The sequence below is a fragment of the Triticum dicoccoides genome, chromosome 2A (assembly GCF_002162155.2).
Source record: "Triticum dicoccoides isolate Atlit2015 ecotype Zavitan chromosome 2A, WEW_v2.0, whole genome shotgun sequence".
Taxonomy (NCBI): domain Eukaryota; kingdom Viridiplantae; phylum Streptophyta; class Magnoliopsida; order Poales; family Poaceae; genus Triticum; species Triticum dicoccoides.
This window is the reverse complement of record NC_041382.1, coordinates 696,059,892-696,077,412: the sequence shown is the minus strand read 5'-3', so window position 1 is coordinate 696,077,412 and position 17,521 is coordinate 696,059,892. Positions and strand designations below refer to the sequence as shown.

General features: G+C 44.0%; 1 pseudogene; it reads left to right on the top strand.

Moving 5' to 3' along the window:
- Positions 1 to 2,248: 2,248 nt before the first annotated feature.
- Positions 2,249 to 17,167, top strand: LOC119358127 (annotated as a pseudogene).
- Positions 17,168 to 17,521: the final 354 nt, after the last annotated feature.

Below are 17,521 nucleotides of genomic sequence, written 5' to 3'. Positions count from 1 at the left end.
CACAGTCGACGGGGACGTCTCCTCCCTCTAAACGAAAGTCGCCGGAAGTCCGAAATAAATCCATGAATAATGCGGGCACCAATAATCTAGTACTGTTAACGAAAATTTTTTGTTGTTGTTTTGACAATGTTAAGAAAATTCATTATATCACGCGGGACACCGTGAAGAAGATAATTTCCTTTCCAGCTAAAAAAAGAAGAAGATAATCCTGTTTTTTTGTTGTTGCGAGGGAAGAAGATAATCCTGTTGCAGAAAAATGAAAATCAGTGCCATTGCTGTCCGTCGCCCTGCTCGCTCGCCGGTACGCGGTGCAGCGCCCCTGGCCGACGAGGCGAGAGAAAATAGGAGGACCGGCCGAGAGCTGACCGAGAACACGTTCTTCGACCTGTACTACGTACTTTTACCACCACGAACGATTGATTTTACCGCACCAGTCCGCTCGGTAAAACGGGTTCGGCTCACCTGCTGGGTTCCCAGCAGGGATTATTGTGCAGGGCAAATAGGTGATTGCCATGTGTCCTTGTGGGCCAAGAGCTCCAACTAACTCAGATTTAATTTGTTTCTTCTTACTGCTTCTTTCCTTCGTCACCTGCCCTCTGGGCGAAAGAATACGAGGTTGCCTGCTAGTTGTTGGGTCGGGTTCTTCTTGCTTGCCCGCCGGCGATGTTGTTGGGTCGTCTACTGCTAGTCGATTTGGATCCGGCTCTTGAATTCTGGAGTTAACCGAGGCCAAGCACTTTAATGAGGAGAAGGGTAATGATTGGAACATTGATCGATTTCTTGCTTTTACTTTCACAAGCAGTGACAGCAGAAGCGCAACCATGGCAGTCTGTACGACGACCTTCCCGTGCGGCCGGCCGCTCCCGCTCTGCACAAAAATAAAATAAAATCAGTTCATCGTTTCAGATCGTTGGCGGACGTTGCAGGCGGAATATGTCCTCGACGGTGGTGGGCGTGAGCAGGCGCGACGGGCGCAGGTGGGTTGAGCAGCTCCGGCGAGGGGACGGGTTTCTTTTCTTGCCGTTCTATTTCTTCCGCTTATGCTTGCTCTTCTCTTGTACGGGGGCTTGGCCGGGGGGCAGCACGGCAGGCTGCCTCGGCGACCGGCAGGGGCGCCGCTACGGGACCCTCGGCAGCCACGACGTCCTCGAGTGGAGGTAGAAGGTCCACCGGCGCGGCGGGCCGACGAGCAAGAACCATTGGCGCTGGCATCCATTCTCACGACGAGGAAGGACCAAAGCAGTAAGAAGAAACAAATTAAATCTAAATTAATTGAAGCTCTTGGCCCACACAGACACATGGCAATCACCTATTTGCCCTGCACAATAATCCCTGCAGCAGCTGAGCCGAACCCCGGTAAAACCGGAGCCACTCCGCGCACTGTGCGCCTCCGCGGCAGTCCATCCACGCGCCGGCATGTTTACCCTCCCCGTGAAAAGAGCGTTGCTATACACACGATCCTTTTCAGCCGATGTTCGCACGATGTGGCAAATCCAACCATCCATGGGTATAACAAAGCAAAGCTTGCCCATCAGATTGTCCATCGTCTCAACGTCGGGCATTTAGTATCGTGCGTCCAGTAGTTCCGCCGTGAAAAAAGGGCCCGACTCCCAACCCCGAGCCATCCCATCCCATCCCACTCCTCCCATTGATCACGCTTTCCCCTAGAAAGGCTAGGCTAGAACCCCCAAAGCCTCCTGCCACGGCGCATCATCTTCGCCCAGAAGCAAACGATCTCTGCCTGCGCAGCAGCACTAAGGGCATGTACAATGGTGCTATCTTAGAAGTGTCACATAGGATAAATGATGAGGTGAAGGAGAAAGAACTCATAAGAAAAGGTTTGTCTTCTCTTATTTAAGATAAGACAAGAGATGATCTCTTAGCACAATTTGTCTCACAATGTTTTAAGGAATTGCTAGTTATTAAAGATAAGGCTAAGATATAACCCATTGTAGACATATTTTTTTATCATCTCTAATTTACATGCAAGACTTAAAATAAGACTGTCTTATCAACCATTGTACATGCCCTAATCCCATCCGCTCCCACGTCTCACCGATCACCCCTGCCTTGTTTTTTTCTCCACACAGCAGCAGCAGCAGCAGCAGTCACACCCCACCGCCGCCTTTGACTCGCAGCGACGAGAGACGACTCCTCGTCCTCGACACCCCTCCCTCCTCTTCGTCCTCCTCGCGAATACCGCTTGCTGCGCGGGAGGGCGTGAGCGGCTAGGGCGCGGGAGGGCGGCATGGCGGAGATGGATTTGGGCGACGTGGTGCTCTCCTGGTCCATCCGCGACATCAACGACGACGACCTCTACAGGGACAAGGTACACCCGCGCCATCCACCCACCCATCCCTCGGTTGCCGCTGCTAGCTAGTAGTTCCGGGTGACGATTTCTGCGGCTGCCGGCATGATCCCATTTTTTTTTCTTCCGAATCTGTGCGCGCGTACGGATTCCGGAGCGCGCGGCGCGTGCCAAGCGTATGCATGCTAGGTTTCCAAAATCTGTTGATCGAATATTAGTCGCTTGTAGAGTTGTATTGCACTGGTTGTCAGTAATGTGCGACTGAAGTTGTCATCTGGACGCGCGCGTCAGGGAAGTGCAGTTGCAGTCGGCATGTTCGTACAATCTCTGCCCGCCAAATCGTTGCACACCGGGCGACACATGCTGCTTCAGGAAATTGCATGTTTGCTGCTGCCTGTTGGCGGCCAGCCGTGACTGATTCATACTAATTCATAATTGGTGTCCACTGCTGATGAAAATAATGACGCACTAATTAATTTGCTATGCCCATGATGCTCGTAGCATAATCGACCATCTCCCATTCTGAAAACTCTAGATAACACGATCGTATAAGTTATCAGATGTTTCTATATGTTGGTGACATTTATGACAAGTTCTGTCTTCAAACTTCGGTCGATTAGCAGCTTATGCCCTGTATTTTGTCCTTGCTTCATCTTGGCGTAGATCAAATTGACCACATAGCACCGTTCTGCTAGGCTGATAGCGGCATTAGTTTTTTTTAGAAGATGCCAGAATTAGTTGAATGCCGTTTCTGTGCTCAAGATACGTGTATCATCGATCCATCCCCTCGGCGCTGCTAGTTCCGGTTTGTTGATTTCTGTGGTTGCCAGCTAGAGCCATTTCTTTTTTCGAATCGTGCCAAGCGTTATGCATGCGTATGCGCGCTAGGTTTCCAAAATCTATTGATTGATTAGTCGCTTGTAGTGCAACTGAAGTGGGTCATTTGGATGCACGCATCAGGGAAGTGCGGTGCAGTTGGCATGTTTGGACAATCTCTGCTCACCAAATCGTTGCACACCTGGTGACACATGGCACTTCTGAAATCTGCATGTTGCTCGTTGCCTGTTGGTGTCATTTGTAACTGATTCACATTGGTGCCTGCTGCTGTTCAAAATAATGATGCATTAATATGGTGCTATGCCCACGATGCACGATCATTCTTGTCAAGTGTTACGGTGGTCGTAGTATAATCGACCTGGTCGCATTCCGAAAACTGTATGTAGCAAGATAATACATGTGGCGAGACAGGTTTTCTAACGTGACAGGTATATGTTGGGATTTTATGTCTTGAGAATTCGGTTGATTACAGTTACCTCCTAGGTGATGCTTATGCTCTGGATTTATCCTTGCTGGTCTTGCATTAGATGAGATTGACCACATAGCTGTTCTGCTAGCATTAGTTTTTTTTTTTGCGTGTAAGGAGCATTAGTTTTTTTTTGTAAAGGGTGCCAATTAATTGCATGCCATTTCTGTGCTCAAGCAGTTAGTAAAGAATCTTTTGCTAGCTATAACCATATTTTCATTTATACCCTCATTATGTAGGTTGAGACCATTCCCTGCAAATTCAAGTCAGTTGATCACTATCTCCAATCGTATCGTCTGCCTCTGATTGAAGAAACGAGGTCAGATCTGTGCTCATGCCTTGAACTCATCAATGAAGCACCCTCGTCGAAAATACTTTCCATGGAGGTAGCAGGAAAATCAGGATTATACTTCATGGATGTGGACTTCTGGGACAATGGTGCTGGTTTTTCCACTGAGACATATACGGCAAGGAATGGTGATATATTCATTTTGTCTAGCTTGAAACCTGAATATGCAGAGGACCTTAACCGCTACGGTGTGGCATATTGCTTGGCAATGGTTACTGAGGTTTCTTTGGATGATGAATACCATAAGGGTTTCAGAGTTAAAGTTGCAAAGGATATTGGTTTGGAAGAAGAAGACTTGAGTAAATTCAGACATGCAATATTTCTCACTAATATCATGACAAATATACGTATATGGAAAGCACTTTCGTTTGATACGCACATGGATAACAATTTCACAGTAATCAAGTCTCTGTTAGCCCCAACAAATTTGGTAAGTTAACCTGGATAGTTGTGTTTTAGTTACTTGCTTTTTTCTTGCCAGTATGAATTGGTGTCTAACCTTTTGAGTTCCTCTTTTTGGGTCTGTTGCAGGGTGATGATGTATGTGGTATCTGTGTTGCACAGGATGGGAGCTTATTGCCTTCCTTGACAGAGCAATTACTATCAATCAAACTTAATCAATCGCAACTGGACGCTATTGAATCTGTGATCTCAGCTGTACGATGTAGGCATATGAACCTGTTGAAGCTTATATGGGGTCCTCCAGGTACTGGAAAGACCAAGACTGTTAGTGCTTTACTATGGGCTTTGGCGTGTGTGAAATGCAGAACTCTTACTTGTGCTCCCACTAACGTCGCTGTCGTTGGAGTTTGCACTCGTTTCCTTCAAAACTTGAAGGAGTTCAATGAGCACATTGATGAAAATGGTCTACCCTTTTCTCTTGGAGATGTCTTGCTGTTTGGGAACAAGTATAACATGGACATCACCGAGGATCTTCAGGAAATTTTCTTGGATTTTCGGGTGGACGACCTTGTTGAGTGCTTTTCATCGTTGTCTGGATGGAAGTACAGAATAGCTTCGATGGTATCCTTTTTTGATGACTGTGTGTCACGGTACGATATGCTTCTTGAGGATGAAGGAAATAGTGATCCCGTGAGCTTTCTGGACTTCATAAAGAAACAGTTTGATGCGACAGCAATAGCTCTGAAAAGATGCATAATGAATTTGTGGGTTCACCTTCCTTTTTTTTTTTTTAGAAAAGGAGGATGACCCCCGGCCTCTGCATCTGGGAGATGCATACGGCCACTTTATTGATTATTCTCGAGGACCTTACAAAGTATTACAACAATATGCCTGAATCCGCCATCTTGGCAACATATGCCACTACTCCTATCCATATGATGAAGGGGTGCTACCTGGGCCACATACCCGGTCTACTCACCTAAACCTATCATCAAAAGCCAGAAGCTCCAGCCTAGCCACATACCGGGTCTGGGGCATAAACTGGTCTGACGCACTCACATGTGTCGTCGCCGCCATCTTTCATAGGTCCGTCTTCAGAGCAGATATTGAGGCTTCTACCTTGTCAGGCCACTCCGTCATCGACGCCACCTTGACGCCAAACAACTACCTCCACCTGCGCGAGTCCATCCCCGCGCATCGGGCGCCGAGTCTCCACTGCACCACGCCGCCGAGATTCGCCGTCATCAATGTGAAGGATGAAGTACCGCTCCACCAATAAGGCACCCGCTGGTCCCTCGATCCCATGTACGCCTCCAAGAATGACGCCCCCAAGGAGGAAACGACACCAACGCGTCGCCATCATCCGATCAACTGATCTAGGGTTTCCCCCGGAGGTAGCGGATAGAGGTCTAGAGCTTCTCCACGGCGATGCCTTCAAGAAGGTAATGACACCACAGGGTGCCACCAACGCCGGTCTTGGCAACAAGCCGAGCACAAGGTTTTCACCCGGATCCGCTCGAAGAACCTCCATCACGTATTGTGCGCACGGGTCGCCGCCGATCTGAGCCGCCGCACATCGAGCAAGCCGCACCGGGCAGATCGGATCTGTCCGGAGGGCAAACCACACATGGCGCCGACCCAACCACCAGGCCCTCCATACCGCCACCGCCGATCCGAGGACAGATGGTCCGCCGCTGCAGATCCGGCCACCACCGCCGAACGCAGCCAAGGCCGCTGCCCGACGCAGGGCCGGCCGCCGCAACCGCCACCACCACCGCCCTAGGACGAGGCCGCCGCCGCGCTGCCGCCGGTCAAGGCAGGCCCGCCACGCCACGGAGGCCAGATCGGCCGTGCCACCTCACGCCGCGGAGCTCCGCACCATCCCCATGGCGCGGGAGAGAGGAAAGGCCCCCGCCACCACCGTCAGCCCCCGGGCAAAAGGCCGGCGGCGTCCTTCGGCGGCGGCGGAGGGAGGGATGGAAGGAGGGGGAGCCCCGGCGGCTAGGGTTGGGATCCCGCCCGAGTCGCCCGGGCGGGGGCGACGCGGGGGGGCGGGGGGCGGGGGGCGGGGGGCGACTTCCTGGGTTCACCTTCCTGGAAGGTGCTTTTCTCGTGATAGTGTCGTAAATATATCTTCCTTGCTTAATATGCTGGAAAATTTTGGGACCCTTCTGTGCAACGTAGACTTGACTGAAGATTGTTTGAAAAGGGCCCTTGGTTGTCTGTCAAATGAAAACTCTGTTTGTGTAAAGCCTATATCTCCTATTGAGAAGGAACTGGACGGAGCAAGGTCTTCATGCCTTAAATTGCTTAAAGATCTGCTACACTCGCTTAATTTACCCACTGGAGTAGACAAAAACTGGGTCCAGAGCTACTGCATACGTAATGCTACACTTCTTTTCTGTACTACCTCTAGCTCTTACCGGTTGCATCACATGGAGATTGCACCCCTCGATGTCTTAATTGTTGACGAGGCTGCTCAAGTGCGGGAGTGTGAGTTGGTGATCCCTCTACGTCTGCATTGGTTGAAGCATGTTGTTTTGGTTGGAGATGACTGTCAGCTGAGTGCAATGGTTAAAAGTCAAGTAAGTTTCACCTTACCCTCTTTATACTATACGTTGTCATCGAGCCATCGGTGCAGTTGGCTGCAAATTTCTAATGCTAAAATGCTACAGCAACTTTTTAGTTATTGCTGCATCACTCTACAGCACTACTAATCACGCATGTGAATATGCATGTCTTATATAACGTATTTCTTTTAATTTTTTACCTTACATTGATTTTTAGTTATGAAGCTTTAGACCATAAATGCTGCAGACCTTAAAATTGAGTTGGAAATGGCTGCATTGGGTAATTTTCATAATTTTGTTTAAGTTCGATGGATAACACAATCAATACAACAGTTCAGGTGGCTAAAAAAGAAGCTGGATTTGGTGTGACTCTTTTTTGGAGATTGATTCATGACAATCTTAGTTCTTACCTTTCATTTGGAAACAAGCTGGATCTGTTGATGATAATCGTACTTCTTATGTTCATTGTTTATCTGTAGGTATGCAAAGAAGCTGGCTTTGGTACAAGTCTTTTTGGGAGATTGGTTATGTTGGGATTCGATAAACATTTGCTGAATATACAGTATCGCATGAATCCTATTATTAGCTTGTTTCCAAATGTTCAGTTTTATGAGAGGAAGATTTTAGATGGTTCAAATGTCCTGTCACCTAGCTATAACAAGGATTATACATGCTTCCCGTTTGATAGCTACACTTTTATAAACCTCACTGATGGAAGGGAAGACAAAGAAGGCACAGGAAACAGTCGAAGAAACATGGTTGAAGTTGCTGTTGTTTTGCACCTGATCCAAACCATCTTTAAATGTATGTTAGCTGAATCCTATCTTTTCTTCCAACCTTAGTATCCTGCCTCAGTATCCTTGGTACACCTCCGTCCGGGTTTATTAGCCCCCCTCGTATTTTGAGTCAAACTTTGGCCATCTATAAAAATAATAAAATATTACCTCTGTTCGGAAATAACTGACGTGGTTTTAGTTCAACATCAGTTACAACCACATCAGTTATTTCCGAACGCTGGGAGTCTAAATTATATGACACAAAAAGTACACTATTTGATTTGTATCTGAAAGAGCTACTTGGCTATATAGTTTACTTTTTGTTAGTTAAATTTATGGTCAAACTTTAGCCTAAAATAAAAGGGGGCCTAATAAACCCGGATGGAGGTAGTAGTTACTAATTTGTTTCTATATGAAGATACTTAGCTGATATGACTTGCATCTTTAGAAGCTTATAGGGTCTTTCTTGTATTTCATGTTGCATAACTTTCATTGATAGAAAGGTGATCAGTGTAATAGTTTATGTTCAACAGTCAGTTTGTTACCTGTGTATATCTTGTGATTTGTTAACTGCATCAATCTGGGTTTATGAAAATTCAATTCCCTACATATGTCTGTCAGCAAGTCCACTGTCATACACTTCCCTGTTTAATAGATAATGTTACATTTTTTATTTGCAAAACTTAGAACATTAAGTAGATGATATGAAAGGTGAGACATCAAGCTCTGTTAGAGTTGTTGGCCACTACATGTACTCACTAATTGGTATTTTGTTTTTACCTTCAGAGCTGAAAAGTAATGCTATGTCACTTGTAAGCTGATACAGAATCAACTGCAGTTTGCTATAGAAAATTCTCTCGCTCGCCTTATGCAAAATAGACCCCAAAAGCTCATTAAAGACTTAGCAGTTTAGTTTTTTTTTTGCAGGTTGGAAAAGTACGGGCAAAGTGCTCAGCGTCGGTGTGGTCTCTCCATATAGTTCTCAAGTTGATGCAATTAAAGGTAGACTTGGCAAACAATATGACACATGTGATGGCTTTCATGTGCGAGTCAAGTCTATTGATGGTTTCCAAGGAGAAGAGGATGATATAATAATACTATCAACAGTTAGATCCAATGGGAGAGGAGTTGTTGGATTTCTTGCTGATAACCAAAGAACAAACGTTGCTCTTACCAGGGCAAAGTGAGCATTTTTTCCCAGTCCTTTGTTTTGTTACTGTTCAAAGTATTGTCAGATTGATAATATAGTCTTTCTAATGGATGCTTTATTTGATGCAGGCACTGTCTTTGGATTGTTGGTAATGCTCATACACTGTACAAAAGTGGAACTGTCTGGACAGACCTTGTTTCTGATGCTCAAAGACGTAAATGTGTTTTCAATGCCACTAATGACACGGCCTTATGTAAGTTGGTTTTGCAAGTAAAGCAAGATCTTGATGAACTTGAGGATCTTCTTAATGCTGAGTCGGCCGTTTTCAGCAATACCAGATGGAAGGTAAGTAACATAGTGATGTTAGTCAGTTTGACTTTGACCATACTTTCGTGTGCTCCCTCTACGTGTGCGTTTATTTACCTCCTTTTCTTTTTGCTAGTAGTTTAGAATTTAGATTGTAGTTTTTTCCTCTGTTGGTTGGCTTGGCTTCACCTTGAGTGGCTGTGCCATTTTGCGCCATTTTAGCATGTTTGGATGCATGCTCAAGAGAAAATTTAAGTTAGTTTAGTTATGTGCATTTAATGTATTGGAATGCAAACCACATTTATGCACATTAGTCTGATAAGACTCTGCTTGTTGTCAGGGAGTATTGGGTTTGTTGATACACGGTTTCTTTATAACATGTTTTTTTTTGTGGTTTGCTTATCTCTGTTATGCTGTTTGTAATTAAGATTTGCAGGGACATGTGCTACTTTGCAGGATGGTATGTCAATATATGATTTTTTTTTCTATAGATTACATACCATCTTGTAACTCCCTACTTTTTTTTACAGAACATACCTGTTGATATATTCTTGAGTTCATTCTTTCTCAGACTCTATTTTGTGTACTGGTAAATTCAACAGGTCATTGTTAGCGACGAGTTTAGAAAGTCTTTCACCAAGCTAAAATCATCACAGCTCAGGAGGGAAATACTCCAAAAGCTTGTCAAAGTTGGCGGTGGTTGGAGGACACCAGTTAGGAACTTGGATGTACCTGGTGTTTCCAATCTTGCAAAAGTATACAAGATCAGGGACCTTTATCTTATTTGGAGTACTGACTTGGAGAAAAGTGAAGAAAGGTATATCCAGATAATAAGAATTTGGGACCTACTATCACAACAACATGTTGCAAGAACCGTTCAACGTCTCGAGAACCTATTTTCCATGTACACAGATGATTACCTGGATCACTGCAGAGGAGTGCAGACCCTCGGGTATGCGCTGTTCATTTTTATTGGGCCATACTTTGTTCCTAGGATTCTTTTACCATGCTTGAAATTGAACTGTTCGTCAATAGTCATGTTTATGAGTTATGAGTGGGCTGCTTGTAGACATTCTTCTTATTTCTCTTTTTTGAATAGTATTATTCTTATTTCTTGCTTCTTTTTTTGATTGCTTGCAGGAAACTAGAGGTTCCTATGGTTTGGGATGTTGAGCATGATATTATTCGCTATAAGAAGGATTGCAGAGTTGATGCCCAGGAACAGCATGATCTAGTGGATACACCATATGCTATGGAAAATTCAAAAGTTCGCGAAAGCTTCTTGCTGATGAAATTCTACTCGTTATCATCTGGAGTGGCAAAACATTTGCTGACGGCTTCTGATGGTTCTGAAATTGATATCCCCTTTGAACTAACTGATGAAGAGAAGGTGATAATCCAATTCCCGGTCACTAGTTTTATACTTGGGAGGTCAGGCACCGGAAAAACCACTGTATTGACAATGAAATTGATTCAAAAAGAGCAACAGTCATTGATTGCCTCCCAAGGTCTACATTTGGATGGAGATGATTTGTCAGGGCTTGATGAAAAAGATATTGTGCCACTGAAGGATGCAGGAGAAGGTTTTGTGAAACAAGTGTTTATCACTGTAAGCCCAAAGTTGTGTTCAGCCATAAAAAATCACATTTCTGGACTTAAAAGGTAAGTCTGTTGAACTAGAGCCCTATTTTGAAGTTTACACGTGTTTAGCATTTTCAAAATTATTTTTGGACATATATTTAAAGTGGACAGAAATATGTGTGCAATTTGGTCCAAGGTATTTTTTCAATGTACTCACTTCATTTTACTGTACGGGGTTACTGTATTTTTATCTTCTTTTTATTTACGGGGTTACTGTATTTATAAGTTCATGCTCTTTAGATTCTTTGTTTGTCATGCCCTTTCAAGGTTAACATTTTTATCCATATGAAGTACATTTCTCTTTGATATACTTGAATAATTATAAAAAAACACTATACTTATGGGGACCAACCCTCGTGGATTTGTATTGAAAGAAACAGCAACCATGTGCTCCTTCGTAGGCGAGTCCTTGAAAAAAATACACTCTTCAAATGATATTTACTGATTCTTCTATGAGTTATATGATTATATCAACCATGACGCGCATATTACTTTATTTCAACCCTGTAGGTTTGGCTCTGGTGACGCCTTCACATGCATGACATCATTGATGACCAGGAAGAGTTTACAGATATACCTGACAATTTTAGCAATCTACCTCATGAGCACTATCCTCTTACTATAACATATCGGAAGTTCTTGATGATGCTTGATGGAACATGCCGGACATCATTTTTTGATGTGTTTTATGGTGAACTGCAGTCTAGCATTGATAGAGGGCATTCAAACTCTCGCGCGCTGCAAACTTTTATTGAATCAAAGGAAGTTACCTATGAGAAATTTGCTGCTGCCTATTGGCCTCGTTTCAATGCAGACCTGACCAAGAATCTTGATGCATCCACTGTCTTCACTGAAATAGTTTCTCATATAAAGGGTAGATATCAAGCAAGCAGTCCTTATATCAGCAAGCTTGGAAGACAAGATTATGTGATACTCTCAGATAAAAGATTTTCATCTCTGAACAGTGAGAAGAGAGATAGGATTTACAATATTTTTGTTGATTATGAGAGTATGAAATCCACTGCCAGAGAGTTTGATTTGTCAGATTTTGTCAATAGCCTTCACACCAGTCTTATATCCGAGGGCTACAATGGAGATCTATTGGACTTTGTTTACATAGATGAGGTGCAGGATCTAACCATGACACAAATAGCACTTCTTAAGTACGTCTGCAGAAACTTCAAGGAAGGCTTCCTTTTTGCTGGTGACACCGCACAGACTATAGCTAGGGGTATTGATTTCAGGTTTGAAGATATTCGTTCGCTTTTTTATACCGCATTTCTCTCAGAAACGGAAGCATTTAATCAAGGACGTCAACATGGAAAACAAGTCAAACTCTCTGATATGTTCCAACTTACTCAAAATTTCCGCACACATTGTGGCATCCTTCACATGGCACAAAGTATCATGAGCCTTTTGTACTTCTTTTTCCCGTCAAGTGTTGACAAGCTTAACCCAGAGACTGGACTTGTGTATGGAGAAGCACCCGTGCTGCTGGAGTCTGATAATGATGAAAATGCAATTATGACTATATTTGGAGAAATCAAAAGTAAGCATGGTAGCATGCATGGGTTTGGTGCTGAGCAAGTCATATTAGTTCGTGATGATGCTACCAAAAAACAAATTGTTGATCTTGTTGGTAAACAGGCTCTTGTTTTGACCATTGTTGAATGTAAGGGCCTTGAGTTCCAGGTATGAGCATCTAGTTCACTAAATTTTTGTGCATTTTGCCAAAAAAAGTTAAATGTCATGTCATAAGATTTTGCGTATTGTTACTTTGAATACATTGTGTAGGATGTGCTGTTGTACAACTTTTTCGGCTCGTCGCCCTTAAGAAACAAATGGAGAGTTCTGTACGGTTACATGAAAGATAAAGATATTATAGCACAATCTGAAGAGATCTCTCATCCGGGTTTTGACAGAAGCAAGCATCATCTTCTCTGCTCAGAGTTGAAGCAACTCTATGTTGCAATCACACGCACTAGGCAAAGGCTGTGGATATGTGAGAATACAGATGATTACTGTCGACCAATGTTTGACTACTGGAAGAAGTTGTGTCTTGTAGAGGTTAGATTACTTGATTCTAACCTTGTTCAAGCAATGCAGACAGGAAGCAGTGCTGATGATTGGAGGCTACGGGGAACAAAGGTTAGTGATCTTTACTTGTTTGCTTTGGAAAGCCAGTTTACCTTTTTTGACCTTTTATTTTCCTGAAGTTCATGGGCCTTTTTCTGTCTGACAATTGGTCGTACAGAATTCTTTGAGGTGTAATTGTGCATGCCTACTTACAATTTTAGCGTACTTCTCTTTCGAAGTTGTTATTCCATCTTAGAAGTTTTTTTTTCTTGCAGTTATTCAATGAAGGGCAATTTGAAATGGCTACAATGTGTTTTGAAAAAGCTGGTGATACATACAGAGAGAAGTGGGCAAGAGCTGCCGGACTTGTAGCTACTGCTGAACGTGCCATGTCCTCAAATTTGGAGAAGGGCAACGCTCAATTGCAAACAGCATCAGAAATCTATGAGTCCATAGGCATGCATGAGAAAGCTGCTACCTGCTATATCAAATTAGGTGACTACAAAAGAGCAGGTCTGCTAATTCTCCATAATATTCAATCTGTACCCACACCTCTGAGATTTTTTATTCCATAACGTTTATCAACAAGTTGTTCCTAAAGAGTTACAGTATAATGTCTTAATATTTTAAACAATTTTTAAGGTCTTTTCATCACACTCCACGCAGCTCTATCTGACTAAACACTATTTTTCTTGAACTGCAATAGGTATGATCTATATGCAAAAATGTGGTGCTTCCAGACTCGAGGATGCCGGTGACTGTTTTGCCATGACTGAAAGCTGGTCAGATGCAGCTGAAGTGTACTTCAAAGCTAAATGTTACACCAAATGTTTCTTGATGTGCTCGAAAGGAAAACAATTATTTAATCTTGGCTTGCAGTTCCTGCAACAGTTGGAGGACCATTTGGCTGAGAATTCAAAATCCGTGGAGGTTTCTGCAATCAGAAAGACATATCTTGAAAATTGTGCTCAACATTATTTTGTGTGCCGTGACATAAAGCATATGATGCATTTTGTCAAGGCTTTCAGTTCTATGGATCATGTGCGGGCATTCTTAAAGTCTAGAAATCTTGTTGATGAACTGTTCAGTTTAGAGATGGAAAAGGGTAATTTCCTTGAGGCTGCAGGAATGGCAAAGCATAAAGGAGATGTCCTGCTGGAGGTAGATATGCTCGAGAAGGCAGATATGTTTGAGGATGCAACACGGCTTCTCCTACTCAATATCATTGTAGATTCCTTCTGGTCTTCAAACAGTCGAGGGTGGCCTCCCAAAAGATACGCAGAGAAGGAAGGGTCACTTGCAAGGGCCAAACAGATGGCAAAGAAGGTCTCTGAGGGCTTCTACAGCTTTGCTTCCCTGGAAGCTGATGCACTGTCAGATATGAAGAAGTCTCTTCCCAGTTTAAATTGCACTTTGCTTGATGGCAGAAAATGTGAAAACTTGTTCGTTGAATTTATTGCTTCCCGTTTGATTCTTGATGTTCATCTTCAGTCCCAAGCCTCTGAATATAATTTGGAATTAGGACCAGGATCTGAAGATGACAGTAGTTGTAATGATATGGTTGCTCGTAACCAGATATCACCCAAAACTCTAGCGTATGCTTGGAATCACTGGAAGTCAATCATAATCAAAGTACTATCTCATCTTCGCCACACTGATGGTCCAGAATTAAATGATTATGAAGTTTTGTATGAAGAGCTTTGCTGTAAGTACTTTGGGTTGAGGAAAGATGGTGAAGATGGCCGATATGTCGTGCTTAACATGAATTCAAGTTGGCTCTCTAATGCAGGCAGAAATTCTTTGCAGCAAGATGGCAACAGATGTTGGCTGGATGTCCTTCAGTGTCATTCATGTGCTCAGTCTTTCCTGATGAATGAGTTGTCTTCTGTTGGTTTGGGTGTACTTAAGAAGTTGGAGACCATTGTTCAAATTTATCCAAATCCGGCATCTTCATATGCCCTGGTGAGAACTACCCTTATCATAAAAGAGATAGCTAACTTTTTGGAAGAACCAGAGTTCAGTATGCCGAAAAGTACCATGAAGTTAAGAAGCTTCTCTGCTCTGTGCGAGCGCCGCTTCTTTGAGTTAGTTTTTCTTGTCTGGAGAGATGGGGCAACGAGGAGCCTCTTGCGTATACTTGATTCACCAGCTTCATATTGTTTGATTGCTGATTCCCTTGGTGCAAATCTTCGGCCAAGAAATAAAAATTTGACTTACGGGCATCTTGGGAGGACAACTGTGCTTCTGCTTCATGCAGCACGATTGGATGATGCACTCATTTCAAGGCTGGTACAGTACCTCGACAATGATTCTGACTGGGCAAAGTTTTTCCGACATTTGAAGAGATTTCTTGATACTGGCGTTGATAGATCCTACTTGATCAAGAACTTTAGGACTGCTCTTAATTCTACCTTCTATGATGTGACTTGGAGGAATGAACTGGACTACATATCCCCAATATGCTATGTGGGTCTGATGGAGTGCCTTGGTTTCTTGGCTTCATCGTACCTTCTACAGAAAGGTTGTATATATGGCACAAAATCTCTGTTGCTCAATATGCTGGACTGCCGTACCAGCAAGGTTTACCTTGACAGCTGCCTGGTATCTAATTCGAGCCCAGATCCCGATCTTGAGGAGATGACATTCTTATCAGGGCGTTTCATATTTGATACAATTATGAGTATCTTGAGAAACAAGAATACGCTCTGGGATTGGGTACAGAAGACTTCAACTCCTAGTTGTTCATACACTGCAGTCCTGTTGAGACTAGTGGTTACACTTTATCCACTGATCCTAACTCATGATGGTCTGGGGAATTGCTATGAGGCCACAAATATTCTTCTGAAGCATGGAGTCTTTAAGGATTTACCTGTGGAATTCTCTCAGAAGATTGTGCGTGTCCTGCAACTGCAAATGAGGTCTCGCACCAGGGGCAACTTCAGAAGAGCACTCGCTGATGCACTTGCTGCAATCGGAGATCGTATGGTAGTTATGGGTCCACCCAAAGATATAGCAAGCTTTCAGAACATAAATGCTGATATGATTAGCACAGAGGATTTGGGTGATGTTCAGAAGGTAATGGCTATTCTTCGTCCTGAAGAGGCAAGTTCTGTAAAGGAAGAGGCCGCACTGCTAGAAAAATCTGATGGTAAAAAAAACATTCCTAAGGCTGTACCAGCCAATAAGGTGGAGAGTACAAGTGAAATAGATTTAAGTGATGAGAATACTCCCTTCTGGGATAAGTTTGAGGCTTTTCAAGCCAACAAGGAAGGCCAGGTGAGTTTCATATGTTATGGTGCTTGTTTTGTTATTTTTCACTCTGTCCCATTGCTTCGCGGCTGCCAAGTTATTCTAAAAGCTGATTTCTGCAGAAAGATGCAAGGGTTATTATTCAGTTCCTTAGAAGTGTTGTTCGATGGATGGAACAAGCAGGCTTTACAGGAAAGCTTGATGCACAACTGTTGGAAGATATCAGGCGCATCCGCAGTGAATTTGATGAATGCATTGCCGGGTAAGCCAATGTTAAACTAAGGCCAACTCTAAATTTCTTAATGGCAGTATAAACGCCGAACTGCAATTGGTAGATAATAAGGTATGAGTGACGTTTTGTAAAACATGACTAGGCCATCCCCAAAGTCTTCTGATAATTTACCATTTGCGCAGGATGGAGAAGACAGCTTGTCTGACTCTGGAGGATCTATACTCGATATGGGGAGATGGTGAGAACAAACTGCAGACGGTCATCAGCTTTGTGTCCTCCGCAAGGGCGTCCATGAGAGAAGATGACATGAGGAATGTCCAGCCGCAGACTGACGGAGTGGTCGAACGGACCGGATGTTCAGACAGTGAGCCTGACACAGCAGGAAGCAACGAGGTGGAACCGTTGAAGGAGGAAGCAGTGGCCGCCGCCTCGACCTCGCAGAGGGCGGCGCAGAAGCACAAGGGCAAGAAGAAATCCAAGAAAGGCAAAGGCCGTGGCAGGAAGTGAGCCGCTGTAGCTGTAGCCCGTGGTGTACTCCCCCACCTGCAAACCGTCGCCTGCATTGGAGAAACTCGCTTTGTACCATGGCTGTAAAACCAACGTATGGCAGGGGCTCGTTGTTGACATGATGGATGTGCCTCTGCATTTTGTTTCTGGGAAGGATGGGATTATAATGACTCCGGTGAATGTTCTAAAGTTCTAAAGTAGCACGAGCATCTCTCTCGCGCGAAATAGCACAAGCATCTCCAACATTGTACCCGTAATTTGGCTGCCCAAACCAATTATGGATAGTGGAGAGAGAAGATTGGACATGCAAACGATTTTTGCTTTTACAACATTCTCAAAATTGGATGCTCAGATATCCGGAACGATTTACATAAAACATGGTTCATTGCACAGTTAAACACTACAATGAGTACAATTAAACATCACTGCCACTACAACGAGCTTAAAACCAGACACATCGGGTCTAAAATGAGCTCTACTCATTCTCCTTGTGGTTGTTGGCGATGGGCTGAATCCATGGCATGGCACCACATCATTGGTAAGACGGGGCTGAATTGATGGCATCGCATCGTCCACGGTGTTGGCTTCGCCTGCAGTTTCGTCACCTAGGCCCCTTCCCTCGCCTGCACCCTCTGTGGAGAGCTACTTCCAA